Source organism: Hyaena hyaena, unplaced genomic scaffold (assembly GCF_003009895.1).
Source record: "Hyaena hyaena isolate Hyena2069 unplaced genomic scaffold, ASM300989v1 scaffold_192, whole genome shotgun sequence".
Taxonomy (NCBI): domain Eukaryota; kingdom Metazoa; phylum Chordata; class Mammalia; order Carnivora; family Hyaenidae; genus Hyaena; species Hyaena hyaena.
This window is the reverse complement of record NW_024080825.1, coordinates 1808666-1823698: the sequence shown is the minus strand read 5'-3', so window position 1 is coordinate 1823698 and position 15033 is coordinate 1808666. Positions and strand designations below refer to the sequence as shown.

The 15033-nt window shown below is 46.3% G+C and overlaps 1 protein-coding gene across 1 annotated transcript in view; it reads left to right on the top strand.

Annotated features, from left to right (window-relative positions):
• The first annotated feature begins 4661 nt into the window (after nt 1-4661).
• POU6F1 (POU class 6 homeobox 1) overlaps nt 4662-15033 on the top strand; it is a 30883-nt gene continuing 20511 nt past the window's right edge. Inside the window, exon 1 of the mRNA XM_039241441.1 lies at nt 4662-4722. The gene's annotated coding sequence lies outside the window, so the exon portion shown is untranslated. The remainder of the gene's footprint in view (nt 4723-15033) is intronic.

Genomic DNA, 15033 nt, shown 5'->3' with positions numbered 1-15033 from the left:
GTCCTATGTCATTGCTAAGATTACAGTAAATAGAATAAAATATATGCATTTCAGGGTGGGAGGTCCTTAAAAGCCAGAGTATGCAAGCCACATTTTGTGTCACAAATTTTCAAAAACTCTGGCTTCTCAAAAAACAAGCAAACAGCAACAGCAAAACACCTCTGGCTTCTCATCTTAAAATATCGCTGCATTGTTAACAGTACTCAGGGACCTTCTCCTTTCCCACCTACTCTGCTCACAAGGGCTTCCGTATGACCAGTCAAGATGGACAGCAGCTTCCTCATCTCGTGAAAAGCGGCCAGCCATGACGCACCGTAACATGCCAAAGCGTGCGATTCCGGAGACATTTCTTTAAATAATTCTAAAAGCTTTCCGAGAGAACAAACAGGTAGCACACAGAGGGGGAAAGCTGGCGGAGAAGCACTTGGAAATGCATTGCTGCCTTTTGTCTCCTCCCAGTTGAGAGGTTTTTCCTGCTGACCAACCTGACTCCCTGCTGCATCGTCCTCCAACTCACTCCCACCTGCCCAAGCCTCATTCCCTTAGCAACAGCAGTGATGCCTTTAATCTGGTGATTCGGGAGGAGGAGGGGCAAGATTAACTACGGCCACCAGGAAGGTGTTTGGGAAAATATGCCTGGATCCTGGGAAAATTTGGTGGTTCTATGACAATTTTGAAAACCTGGAACTGGGTGAGTTCTCAAGCCAGGGAAGATAGGACATCAGAGACTATGTGCCTAGATTCCCAGAGCTTTCTAGGAATGGAGTCCAGTGCCAAGGGAGACTCTCCGGCTCAACACTCTTGCTGTCCCGATATGCTGAGTGTTTGGTGGAGATCAGACAAAAAAGGAAACAGAGGTCCTGCCCCACATCTGCTGGGGAAACTAATATGTTCTCCAGAAAAAGAATGAATGGCCTATAAATGACAAATTATATACTGAAGTTATTGGAACAAATGATGTAATTAAAATAATATTAGAACGACATGGTATATTCAAGAAGGCTTTTTGCAGGAGATAAACCTTGAGTGGAGTTTGCAAAGGAAGGAAGACCCAATTACACTGAAAGATTAGAGGTATATATGGTCAGGCCTGCCTGATGTGGGCTCTGCCAATCTTCCCAGCCCCATTTTGTGCAATTTTCACTTGCTGTGCTCCAGCCATATTGATCGTCTTTCGGTTTCTTGAATGCCAAGTTCCCTCCTGCCAGATGGCCTCTGCCCTACCTCTGCCTCTGCTGTTCCTTCTGCCTCCTGCCAATCCTGTGTTTTAACGTTTGTCTTCCATTTCACTTCTTCAGAGAAGTCTCCCCTGCCCCCCAGTGTTATTCTCTTTCATATCACCTTCTTGTTTTCCTTCTTTCTTTTTTTTAAAGTTTATTTATTTTGAGAGAAAGAGCATGAGCAGGGGAGGGGCAGAGAGAGAGAGAGAGAGAATCCCAAGAAGGCTTTGTCTGCACTGTCAGCCCAGAGCCTGATGTGGGGCTTGAACTCCCAAACTGCAAGATCATGACCTGAGCCAAAATCAAGAGTCAGACACCTGACCAACTGAACCACCCAGGTGCCCCTGTTCATAGCAGCTTTATCTGTAAGGGACAAAAACAAGAATAACCCAAATGCCCATCCACAGTAGAATGGGTAAATCGTGGCATAATTATGCCACGGAATATATACAGCAACAAAAAAAGAACAAACAATACTGCCAGACACAACAACATGGATGAATCTCAGAAACATATGTTCAGTGACAGAAGGCAGACGCAAGAGCACATACTGTCTTGATTCCATTTATATGAAGTTCAAGAACCAGCAAAACTAATCTATGGTGATAGAATTCAGAATAGTGGTAACAGTTGAGTCTTCTTTGGTGTTGGGAGAATTCTACCTTTTTTTTTTTTTTTTAAGTAGGCTCCATGCCCAATGTGAGGCTTGAACCCAAGACCTTGAAATCAAGAGTTGCATGCTGTACTGACTGAGCCTGCCAGGTGTCCCGGAAATGCTCTGTATCTCATTGTGGGTGGTGATGATAATTATGTAAAGATTCAAATTGTACATTTAAGACTTAGGTACTTTACTGTGTGCACAGGTCAAACCTGAATTAAAAAAATTAACATACAAAGAAGTAATATATGCTCATCATCAAAAACTTAGGCAAGGCAGAAGTATACACAGTATAAATTAAAGGTTTCCTTTTTCCAGAGAAAACCACAATTAACATTTTGATGTTTGTCTCCTCCCACCCAAGCCCTTCCATCACATCCATTTCTTTCTTCAAACTATCCTTCATATTCATGTCATTCAAAGCATTTGATCCGTGTGTAGTCCTAAACCAACTCACATAGACTGAGTTTTTGCCTCCAAGTGATAATGTTCAAGTGTAAGAATGTGCCCCTTCTTTGCATAGAGCGATGGGAAATACAAAAATGAGTAAGTGACGGCTTGTGCTCTCGAGGAATTTACAGTTGGAGGGGAAAGACCACAGAGGCTACAGACCAAACAAAACTCCCAAGAGGGGCACTTGGGTGGCTCAGTCGGTTACGCAGCACACTCTTGGTTTCAGCTCAGGTCATGATCTCACAGTTTGTGCATTCGAGCCCCACATTGGGCTCCATGCTGACAGTGCGGAGCCTGCTTGGGATTCTCTCCCTCTCTCTCTCCCCCTCCTCTGTTCTCTCTCTGTCTCTTTCAAAATAAATAAATAAAGTTAAAAAAAATTTTTTTAAACTCCCAAGAGATAGAATACCATGACATGTATCAGAGTTTCACAAGGCCATTAAAGTGGATATAAAACTATTGTACAAATAATGATACATTACTGTACATTAATCCTCTTACATCTGTATAGAGCTTACAGTTTTCAAAGATTTTTACACACAGCCCCACTATTAAACTTCTTAACCCTAGGAAGTAGTGACTATAGGTATTATCCTCATTTTGTAAGTCATGAAGAAGTTCAATAACTTGCATGGACGGCAGGTGGAAGAGCGGGTACTAAAACCTAAGCCATCACTCCTTATCCATTGGTTTCTCATGAATCGGCCACCAGCAGTAACTCATCCCCCCTCCCCCCAAATGGAAACAGGAAATGGATAGCACCTGAGCCCTGCTGGCCCAGCAGATGATGACGCCAGGCCTCAAGAGGGAAGCTTCTGTGAGCAGGACCTCTGGGTGTGAGCAAGCTCCAGGTAACATTCTGGAAAAGTGTGTAGTGATGATCTGGAGACCCTGGTGCTGCTTCCCGTCTGCTCTTCCCCTGCAGTATCTTCCACCAAGGGGTCTAAAGAATAGTCTGGGAGGGCTGAGGCCTCACTACAAGTCTCCTCGCACTACCTGTAACTCCTCTATCTCCCGCTCTCCAGAAACCACCAAAATGGGGGTGGGGGTGGAGCGGACAGTAGGTGTGCAATCCAGGCCAACAGCTCGCCGCCTACATTGAGGGATCCACATTTGCTGAATTTACAGAGCCTGACTAAATTCTTCTCCCCTCATTCCTTCTCTTCCCCTTTTGGTCTTCCAATTCCTTCCTCTTCCACCTGCAACTACTCCAATCTGCTTTCCCTCAGCCCCAACTGCCTTTTTGAATCCCTTCTCCTACCTTCGAAAGCCTCTAGTAAACCACACCATCACCGCCAGCAAAGCAGAACATCGTTTTTCTCCATTTTACTGAACTTAGTCTTTCTTCCTTTTTTTTTTTTTTTTTTTTACATTTCTCCTCTACTTGGACAAGAAGGCAGGGAAGTTGTCTTTAGACAAGCCGGCCACAACCAACCGCCACTGGGTGAGGGTGGAGGGTGCATTCAGGGTTCCCTCCCTGAAACGGAGCCGGAGATCAACCGCTCTTCGACGCTGGCTGAGCGCCCATCTGAGTTCCCCCTTCTCTCTCGCGGTCTGGGGCTCGAGAATAGATCTGAACTTGACTTTAGGACGAGGAGGAGCACAGCTGAGTAACCTACAGTGGAAAGGCGGCGGCGACTGGGGGTCACCGTCCTCACCGCCCCAGCCCTAGGCTGAAGGGAACGTGGCACGGGGTCTCCGCTTCAGACTCCCGTGCTCCCTCTCTCGCACCTTCCAAAATGAAAGCACCTCGAGCAGCACCTCCGAGGCGGCTGCGTGACCCGCCCCACGGACCCTCCATTCCAGTCCGGCAAGAGAGCCCTAGGGGGCCTCCTGGCGTGGCCAAGGGCCAAGGGTGCCCTCCCCACCCCCACCCCTCGTTCCCCGCTCCCCAGATCCCCTCCCTTCACCACCCGCCCAGCCCGCCGCCCCCGGCGGCTGGCGCGCGCGGTGCAGCATGCGGCAAAGCTCTTTGCATAAATTATGCTCATGACGCAGCAGCTAAAAAAATCCAAGTAGCAGGAGGGAAAATAAGGGGGGGGGAGGGAAAGGGGGGGCCGTGGAAGGGGGAAAAGAAGAAAAATATATATACCTGCCCGCCCCCCCAGCTCCCCCACACCGCTTCCCGGCCGCCCCCCGCCCCCCTCTGCCCGGCGCAGCCCGCGGAGTCCCCTTCGGCTCTGCCCAGCCCGGCCTGGGGGCCCGGGGGCGGCAGCGGGTCCCGACCGGCTCCCGGGCCGAGCCGAGCCCAGCCAAGCCGCACTGGCTTCTTTGTCTGCGGGCGGCGGCCGCCTGGCCCCGGCCCCGGCCCCCTGGCCCGGGCTGTGAGATGAATCTGTAATCGGTGGCCGCCGGGCACCCGGGGCGGAGGCGGCTCGGGCTCGGGCTCCGGTAAGTAGCGGGGTCCGGGGCGGGGAGGGGTTTGCACGGACGGGGAGGGGGCCGGGCAGGGGAGGTTTCGGGTTTGGTTAATATGCAATGCCCGTAATTAGCATAATTTATATATTTATGATAAAGAGAAAAAATGCCGCGGGGCCGGGGTGCCGGGATGCCGGGATGCCGGGCCGGGGCGGCGGGGAGCTCCGGGAGTGGGACAGAGCGCGGCCGCCCGCCTGGGACCAGAGACCCCAGGGGCCGCGCCCTCGTCCGCCCGCAGGCCGGCGGGGACCCGCGGAGGGGAGGGGGCTGCCGCCAGGTGGACCCCTTGGGGTGCTTGGACCTGGCCCCTCCCCGTTTCTGCCCCTGGAGCCCTGGTGGGGTACAGACCAGAGCGGACGTTACGTACACAGACTCGGTGGCGACCAGAAGCTTGATTTTTGCCCCGCAGGAGAACCTGGACGCCTGGGTTCCTGGCGGTTAAGGTCAACTGAGGCGGCCTGGGCGACCGGTCATAATTCTCCCCAGCCACAGTACTGGTGGGACTCAGGGTTAGGAACCCAGGCGTTGCTGGATGGGTGGGGGAATGGTGGGAGGGTCACCATGGAGCAGAGCATGAGCGCTTCATAAATATTTAATAACGATATTATTATTAATAGTCATAATAATGGGCCCGTTAGGTGCTTCCTGGCCGTTCTCACCGGGCAAGGCCAAGGGAGCCCCAGAGTGTCTTCTAATCCCCACTTTAGCGTTGGGATCCCCCGCTCAGCTGTGATTGGAAGCCTGAAACCACAGAATAGCCTTGGCTGCAGGGCAGGGAGAAATAAAACACTGTCAGGAAGCCTTTCTGGGCAAACGAAAAGAAGTTCTTTGCAAAGATTTTTAGCCTCATCTGCTCTTCCCGATTCCTCGTTCCAAAAGTAGAGGTTGGTCTTCAATTGTTCTTAGACATATATCTTGGTATTTTAAGGCAGCCAACTTTGACAAGCAGGGTCTAATGAGGAATAATTCCATATATTTCCTTTTGATGGAAGTCCTGGTGCTCTCAGGGGGATATTTCTGCGACCTGGTTTTTTGTTGTTTTGCATCTGTGCGGTAGAACTTCATTCATTTTGTGTATTGGTCCAACAAAAATACGCAGTATATGCCATGTTCTGAATAATACAGACAGAACTTACCCTGTCACGGAGTTTTCATTTCTGTTTAGATGGGGGTGGTAGTTGGGTGGTGGTTAGTCCTGCGGGCACAGCAGGAACGTAGATTATAAACATGAAAGCAAAAAAAAATATATATATATATATACATATATATATATAAACATGAAAGCATACAAGGTAGTATCATAGAGTGGTGATGATGATGATGATGATGGTGTGTGTGTGTGTGTGTGTGTGTGTGTGTGTGTGTGTGAGAGAGAGGCAGAGGGAGATGAGATCACTTCACTCTCCGCAAGATTTACTGGCTATAAAATCATAATACTATTCTTTCATATTTTTTAACACTTTGCAATTGAAAACGTTTTTATATCATGCCTTACTTCAATTGAAAATAAAAAACAATGATAGCAACAGTTACATAGTGTGTGCTGTGTGCCAGGCCCTGTTCTAAATGCCTAACATCAATCTTACCAGTTTAATCCTTACAATGACCCATGAGGTGGATACCGTAATTTAGCCCTGTTTTACAGAGAAGAAAACTGAGGCTTAGAGAGCTTACTTGAGGAGAAGCAGTACTCAACCTGGGTCTTCTGCCTTTAAGCCCCAAGCTCTTTCTGTGTCAAAATGTGGGTCAGTGAGCCCACAGAGGGAATGGGAGGGAAGCTGGGTCGCCATAGTAGAAAGGGGTAAGTGTGGTCAGGGTTCTCCAGAACTTATTGTTACTTCTTTTTTTTTAATTTTTATTTATTTATTTTTGAAAGAGAGAGAGAGAGCAATTGGGGAAGGAGCAGAGAGAATGGGGCACAGAGGATCTGAAGCGGGCTCCTCACAGACAGCAAAGAGCCTGATGTGGGGCTCGAACCCATGAACCAGGGATTCATGACCTGAGCCGAAGGCTGCTGTTTAACTGACTGAGCCACCCAGGTGCCCCTATTGCTACTTCTTTGAAATAATTTTTAAGTAGTCCTAGCACTGAAAATGGGGGCAAAAAAAAATTGAAATAGGATCTGTGTTTTGAGGGAGAAGGAAATATGAGGAAGCCAAGTGATATCACCTGATTCCTTAGTTTATGTTTTTGGCTCATAGTCATCAACCCCTATTATGTACAAAGTATTGTACTAGGCACTGGGGTATGTTAATAAGTGGATGTATCTTGGAGCTTACAATCTGCTCTGGGAATTGAACTACTTTTTATTTTTCACATTTCATTTGCCCCCTCCTTACACCCTGCCTCTGATGGATCATGTTTGGGCACAAAGGAAAAGGTACAGGAGGAGAGATGAAATCTAAATGTGTCCTTATTAAGCTAGCTTTACTGTTCACCTATATGTGTCCAAGGTTATATTTCTTTTAAATTTTAAAAAATTTTTTAATGTTTTATTTATTTCTGAGAGAGAGAGAGAGACAGACAGTGTGAGCAGGGGAGGGTCAGAGAGAGAGGGAGACATAGAATCCAAAACAGGCTCCAGGCTCTGAGCTGTCAGCACAGAGCCCAATGTGGGGCTCGAACCCACGAACCGTGAGGACATGACCTAAGCCAAAGTCGGGTGCCCAACTGACTGAGCTACCCAGGTGCTCCTATATGTGTCTAAGATTATAAATGGTAGTTTAGAAAATGGGAATTAAAGTCATTCACTACTTTCCTATCTTTTCCCCCTTTTGCTTTCTTCTGGCCCATGTATATACCTAGCTGTTCTTGGACCTACCAAGGGCTTACCAAGCCTTTTATCTCTGCTCACGGATGGGGTAGGGGGGCAGCGCTGGAGGAGAACTGAGAGCTTCCATTTTCCAATGTGTCCTGATCCTTTGGGGCCAGAATAGGCCCCTTCCATTTCCGGAGAGGAGGGTTGGTTTTGTGTTAGTAGGATAGGGATCTGGGGCAGGTGGACCCTGACTTAAATTTTGAAACTGCCACGGACTTTCCTGTGCCCTTGGGCAAATCACCTGACCTTTCTCTACCTCCATTTCCCTGTCGATAAAACTGGGAATCATAATAAGACCACCATGCTAAGCATTTTACTGATATGATCTCATGTCACCATTATAACAACCCCATAAGGTCTTTCCATTTAATCACCATGTTAAAGATAATTGAGCTGCCGAGAGAGTAAGTCAGTTGTCCAAGGTCACACAGCTATTTCATGGCCAAGCTGGGATTTCAGTCTAGGTAGTCTATAGGTAAGCCTATACCCTTACCTCTCGTTAACCCCCAACTTTCTATCTATAAAAGTGGGAGTAATAATAATTGTTCTTAGTGTTTTATACAATAATTCCAAGGTAAGCTCTTGTATTATTTATCCCTGAGAAAACAGAGAAGTAACGTGCCCCTCTGTGGAAAGTCACACAATTGGTCAAGCTTCTGTGTGTATTTGCTCAATGGCTTGGGGGGCTGGTGTCAGAATTGAATAATAATAGTTAATATATATTGAACCCTTATGCAATTTACTACAACACTAGCCCCATTTCAAACATGGTAACTGAGGCATAGAGAGGTTAGGTCCTTATCCAAGGTCTCATGATGAAGAAATCCTTTATAATTTTTTTTCTAATTTATTTTGAGAGAGACAGAAACAGCACAGTGGGGGAGGGGCAGAGAGAGGAAGAGAGAGAATCCCAAGCAGGCTCCACACTGTCAGTGCAGAGCCCAATGTGGGGCTTGAACCCATGAAACCATGAGATCATGACCTGAGCTGAAACTAAGAGTCGGACACTGAACCGATTGAGCCACCCAGGTGCCCCGTCACAGTGAAGAAATCTTAAAACTGAGAGGTGAATCGGTTCTTAACTGCTACACTAAATTGAAATGAGATCATCTATGTAAATTTTTATAATAACTACCATTTTCTGAGCCCTTCCTATGTGCCAGGCATCGGTCTAAACTTTTTACATGCATTAATTTATTCAGTCCTCACTATAACCCTATGAAGTAGGTGCTGTTTCTCTCATTTTTTTTTCAGATGAAGAAACTGAGGCACAAAAGTTAAATCATTTGTCCTGAGGCCTACAGCTAGTAATTTTTATCAAAGCTGAGATTATGAACCCAACAGTCTATCTCCAGAGGGTGCTCCCTGTAATACTATGTGCAAAGGGCATGTGTCTCAATAAACTATAAATGATTATTATTCTTCAGCAGGTGTGAGCAGGGATATCTGGGTTCTGGGACCAGAAATGGCGAAGGGTAGGAGGACATGCAGAATATCCATCAGGTGATAATAACTCAAAAGAGGTGGTGGCCTGTCTGGAGTCTGGCGATTTAAGAAAGGGACAGATGATCCTTGTGTGCAGGAGGGTACCTACTTCACACCACATACTAAAGCTGTGTGGACCAATATGGCAGTGATAAGCGGGGGGATTCTGGACATATTGGAAGGGAGAGCCGATGGGATTTGGTGAAGGAGTAAATGTGAGCAGGAAGGGAGCAGGCAAGGGCGATGGCAAGGATTTTGGCCTGAGCATCTATGGGAGGATGCAGTTGCCCGTTGGCTGAGATGGCAAAGGCTACGTGCAGGTGGAACAGGTTTGAGCTAGGAATCTAGAGTTTGCTTTTGAACAGGTGGAGTATGAGATGATATGAACAGTTAGTAGGCATTTGGATACATGAGGCCGAAGTTCCTGGAGGCCGAAGTTCCCGGAGGAGGGCCCGGCCAGAGATTTAGATTTGTCCTTGTGCAACGGAGTGAGCCACCTAGGGAGGAAGTGAGGAGGTGATGGCACCGTTAAGCTCAGCCCCAGTTACCAATCTGTGTGAATCTGCCAGTCTCTTGCTTCCTGTCTTTGTGGCCTTTTTGAACGGCAGCTCTGCAAGAGGTAAGTGGGGACACAACTTAAACATAAAAGTAAAAATAGTGTAGAGCTGGAGATTCTAATGCCAACAGACAACCTAACTTGAGAGAATTATGTCAAAAAAATTTAAGTTTATTTATTTTGAGAGAGAGAGAGTGAGAGTGAGCGGGAGAGAGGCAGAGAGAGGAGGAGAGACAGAATCCCAAGCAGGCTCTGTGCTGTCAGCACAGGGCTGGACTCAAGGCTCAATCCCATGAACCATGAGATCATGACTTGAGCCGAAATCAAGAGCTGGATGCTTAACCAATTGAGCCACCTAGGCACCCTATGTCACAACAAACGTGACTTTCTTTCAAGTGAATACAGGTAAAACTGATTTCAGCTTAATCAACCATTCCTTAGAGTCCACTAACTTCACGCAGAGTACCCTCCACCTCGCCACATGACTGCATAATGAGAAGGCATTTCACACCTTGAAAACCTCAACCACATTAAGCGTTAAGGGAGGGATTAACACCACAGAAATGAAGGGGCACCTGGGTGGCTCAGTCAGTTAGATATCTGACTCTTGATTTCAGCTCAGATAATGATCTGAGGGTCATGGGATCAAGCCCCATGTCAGCCTCCCACCAAGCGGGGAGCCTGCTTAAGATTCATGTGCACGCACACCCTGTCTCTAAAACAACAGTGACGACGACAACAGCAATGACAAAAAACACAGAAATGAGTCTGAGTTAAAAGTCTGAATCCCATACAAGAACTTCCATTTTCCTCTATATGGTGTAAGATTTTTTTTCAAGTTTATTTATTTTTGAGAGAGAGAGAGAGCGCGCACACTAGTGGGAGAAGGGGCAGAGGGAGAGAGAGAGAATCTTAAGCAGGCTCCATGCTCAGTGGAGGAGGGGGTGCAGGAGAGGTGGAGGGGTCCCTGATATGGGGCTCGATTCCACAACCACAAGATCATGACCTCAGCCAATATCAAGGGTCAGCCACTCAGCACACTGAGCCACCCAGGCACCCCATCTTCATACATAAAATTTCATGTCTGAAACACACATTGTTGTGGAACAAGGGGAAAAGGACCACACCAGATTGTATTAGCTGTCCCTTCTGTGGCTCCTCTACCGCCTCCTCTTTATCTAACATGACATTGAAACATACTGCATTGTAGTTATGTAGTTTATTTCCTTGACTCCCACGTCAGACTGAAGGCTTCTTGACAAAGCTGGCAAATGTTTCCCCTCCTCGTTGTATCCCCAGCGCCCAGCACACAGTAGCCACTGGAATATTTGTTGAATAAATAAGGGATGAAACATTACAGAATTTTTCCTAGGAGGATCTCCGGCTACTCTAGGGGGTTCGGATTTGTTTGAGATTTCCTGATGCTCGTCCCTGGTGTCTTAGGATGTTGCCCTAAGCAAGCCCAAAGCAGTTGCTAGAGGAGAATGATACACAGAACCAGGGCCCCTATCTCATTCCCTCCACAGGAACTCCTTGATGGTCCTGGAGCTCTGGATTGTGAGCAAATGCTTCAGCACACACAGTTCGTCCTCTCGCCAAGGCTGCCTGTGTTTTTAGATGTTAGCACAGGAAAGCGAGGGATAAATGAACCATCTGGTAACCAGCCGTGGTGCTTTGCCAGGTTTGATTCAGGTGTTTTTCACTCCACTCACTGGAGAAAGAAGACAAAGGAGGAGGCTCTGGGTGGGCTCTGGCTCTCATGCCAGCTTTACCCAGAGCAGCTCCGCTGTGATCTGTGTATGTAGTAGAGTGCTCTACTGCCAGGGAGATCACAGGAGTCCCTGCTCTTAAAACAGACTGCAGATTGGGGCGCCTGGGTGGCTCAGTCAGTTAAGTGTCCGACTTCGGCTCAGGTCATGATCTCACGGTTCGTGGGTTTGAGCCCTGCGTTGGGCTCTGTGCTGACAGCTAGAGCTTTCTTTGGATTCTGTATCTCCCTCTCTCTCTCTCTGACCCTCCCCTGCTCATGCTGTCTGTCTCTCTCTCTCTCTCTCTGTCTCAAAAATAAATAAAACATGAAAAAAAATGAGACTGCAGATCATTCTCCTCACTGGCTGTCAGGCTGTGGGCACTGCGTGGCATCATGAGCTCAAAGGAGGCCATTCAAATGTGGTATTTGCCCCAGTCATTAGGGAACTGGTCAAAAAGCAAACTAAAGATGGCTGCCTCGTTGGTGAGACCAAGCCACAGCCTAAGGCTTGAAAAATGTGGAAAGTTCCTGGCAAGAGTGTGGGGCTAGGTCCAGGAGTAAGTCTGCACAGATACTGAACTGGGGGAACATCCCGGACACAGCTCAGAGTCACAATGCTGAGTGTCTACTTATCAGAGAGGTGTCTGTGTCTCATGCATATCTTTGATAGGAGCCATCTAAAGCCAAGACTAAGGGAGGTAATTAAGCTCTAGGGTCTGAAATGAGGGAGGCCTTTGTCTCTGTTCTGCCTGCTTTTCTGGTGTGCTAAAGCCTGGTTGGTGGGTTAGAGTGGGCTGTGTGTGGCCAGAGGCTCTGAGCCAGGACTGACTTTGCCCTTGACAGCAAGGGCTAGACATTGAGAAGCCAGGTCCACATAAGCTCATAGAATCTCAAGGGCAGAAGGGAATTTAGAATTACCTGAGCCTTCTCTACTACTTGATCTCCCTAATAACACAGCCACAAAGTGGACAGTTACTTAACAACTTCCCATGAGTGGCTGTGGTTGGCAGTAAGGAGCCAGGGGCCACAACAAGACTATGAGCAGGCTTTAAGCCCCTCTTGAACAGATGCTCCTTACCGCACGATGACTGGTTACCAGTGCGTCCTGCCTAAAGGCCTTTGGGATTGGAAAATTCTTTCTCCGTGAAATGTACATATCAAGCCATAATGGACCCAAATTTATCTTGCATATCTTTCCTCTCAGTTTGGTGTCTGCCTTTTATTTGAATTTGCAAATGACTTACTAATTGAATTTCTTTGTTTGCTTTTTAGTTTATTTATTTATTTTGGGAGAGAGCGCAAATCCCAAGCAGGCTCAGCATTATCAATGTAGAACCCAACTCAGGGCTCGAACCCATGAACCCTGAGACCTTGACCTAAGCTGAAGTCAAGAGTTGGACACTTGGTGTGCCTGGGTGGCTCAGTCGGTTAAGCGTCCGACTTCGGCTCAGGTCATGATCTCACAGTTCGTGGGTTCGAGCCCCGTGTGGGGCTCTGTGCTGACAGGTAGCTCAGAGCCTGGAGCCTGCTTCTGATTCTGTGTCTCCCTCTCTCTCTGACCCTCCCCTGCTCATGCTGTCTCTCTCCCTCAGAAATAAATAAAACATTAAAAAAAAAAAGAGTTGGACACTTAACCAACTGAGCCACCTAAGTGCCCCTGACTTCTTTATGTAACAAAGCTCATGGCTCACGCCAGTTCCCATTCAGAAGAGGTAATAAATTGTCAAGTTATTGGCAAAACTCATAGAAGACTCCCATGTACAAAATCTGGAGGAGGACATGACCCAGGAATGAGGCTAGAGTCCCAGTGATGTTGGAAGATGCCTACTAGCTCTTCCAGCAAATTCCTTTGCTCCTCCTATACCCCCTGTTATACCTAAAGAGGGAGGCCTTGTTTCTTCTTTTCTCAAATTGCTAAGTGTCTTAAATTTCTTACCCTTACTTTCATCCCTGCTCTAGATAGTTAGGGAAGGAAAGGGAGACAAGGAATCTCATGGTTCTCCTTGCCTTTTTGGACAGGGAACATTCTAGTAAAGGGTGAAGACCCTAAAATCTCTTAGGTGAGCTAGGAGTGACACTCTTAGGCATATACACCAAGAACTGAAAACAAGTATTCAAACAGAAACTTGTACACAAAAATTCATTGAAGCACTATTCACCTGGTCAAAAGGTAGAAACAACCCAAACATCCATCAGCCGAGGAATGGATAAGCAAAACATGGTATATCCATGCAATGGATTTTTTTTTTCAGGACATACGAGTTTAATTACCTACTAGACCATCCAGATAGAAATATGTGGTAAATAGGGGCATCTGGGTGGTTCAGTTGGTTAATCGTCTGACTTTGGCTTCATGATCACACGGTTTGTGGGTTCGAGTCCTGCATCGGGTTCTGTGCTGACAGCTCGGAGCCTGGAGCCTGCTTCAGATTCTGGGTCTCCCTCTCTCTCTGCCCCTCCCCCACTCATGCTCTGTCTCTGTCTCAAAAAAAAAATGTTTTTTAGTTAAAAAAAATATATGTGGTAAATGAATGGAAACAAGGGTCATAAAATTAGGTGACAGGCAGGCATTTTTAGAGCTGTTTAGGCTTAGATGTTCACCAGATTGGACTTTTTAAAAAAACATTTAAAATAAATTTTTTAAAAGATTTTATTTTTAAGTAATCTCTACACCCAATGTGGGACTTGGACTCACAACCCTGAGATCAAAAGTTGCATGCTTTCCCAACTATGCCAGCAGGGTGCCCCTTAAAATAAAAATTTTTACCACAGTAAAAAAACAATATATCAAAACTGACTTCCAGAATTGTCCAAATTAGTTTTTAATCATATTTTTTTCACATTTCTTTAAATGTCAAATCTTCTTTGCCAAATTTATCCAAAATACTAAGTTTTCATTTTATAATTTAGTTTATATTTATATAACGGGGTGCCCTAAATTGATGGTCATCAGGGCACTATTCTCTAAGCCCTAATGATTTAGATCTTCCTTTAATTTGTGTAAGTATCCAAAAAAGTGTGTATCTTTTAATTATATTATCATTTTCAAAGATATTCTAGAGAAAAAATTTGAATTAAACACCTGTAAGTTCTTCATTTTTTTTAAGTTTATTTATTTTGAGAGAAAGACAGAGAGAGAGAGCACAAGCAGGGGAGGGGCAGAGTGAGAGAGAGAAAGAATCCCAAGCAGGCGCCACACTGCCCACTGCCCGCTGATGGGGGGCTCAAATTCACAAACCGTGAGATCATGACCTGAGCCAAAATCAAGAGTCAGAAGCTTAACCGACTGAGCCAGCCAGGTGCCCCAGTTCTTCTTCATTTCTGTTATAGTGTAACAATTGGTCATCTAACCCATGGTGGTCTATCAACTGAGCAAGGTCAAGTCTTGTTCAGATGTAGCTGACAGCACCTTGTAAAGCAACAGCTGACTACAGCTTCTCCACCTCCTTTTCAAACAACTGTAACTAACACAAATCAGTCTTTGATCTATCCATTAAGCTAGTTTAATCTCCCAAATCTTCGTTTGGGAATTCTCATTCACAAAATTGTTTTGGAGACCATTGCATGACCCAGTATCAAGTGGTTAGATTCACACACAATGATATTCTTGAAGGTATTTTCCAAATATGTATTTCCTTCAGATTTCCTATCTATGTGTTCAAAATGTTCTTGAAA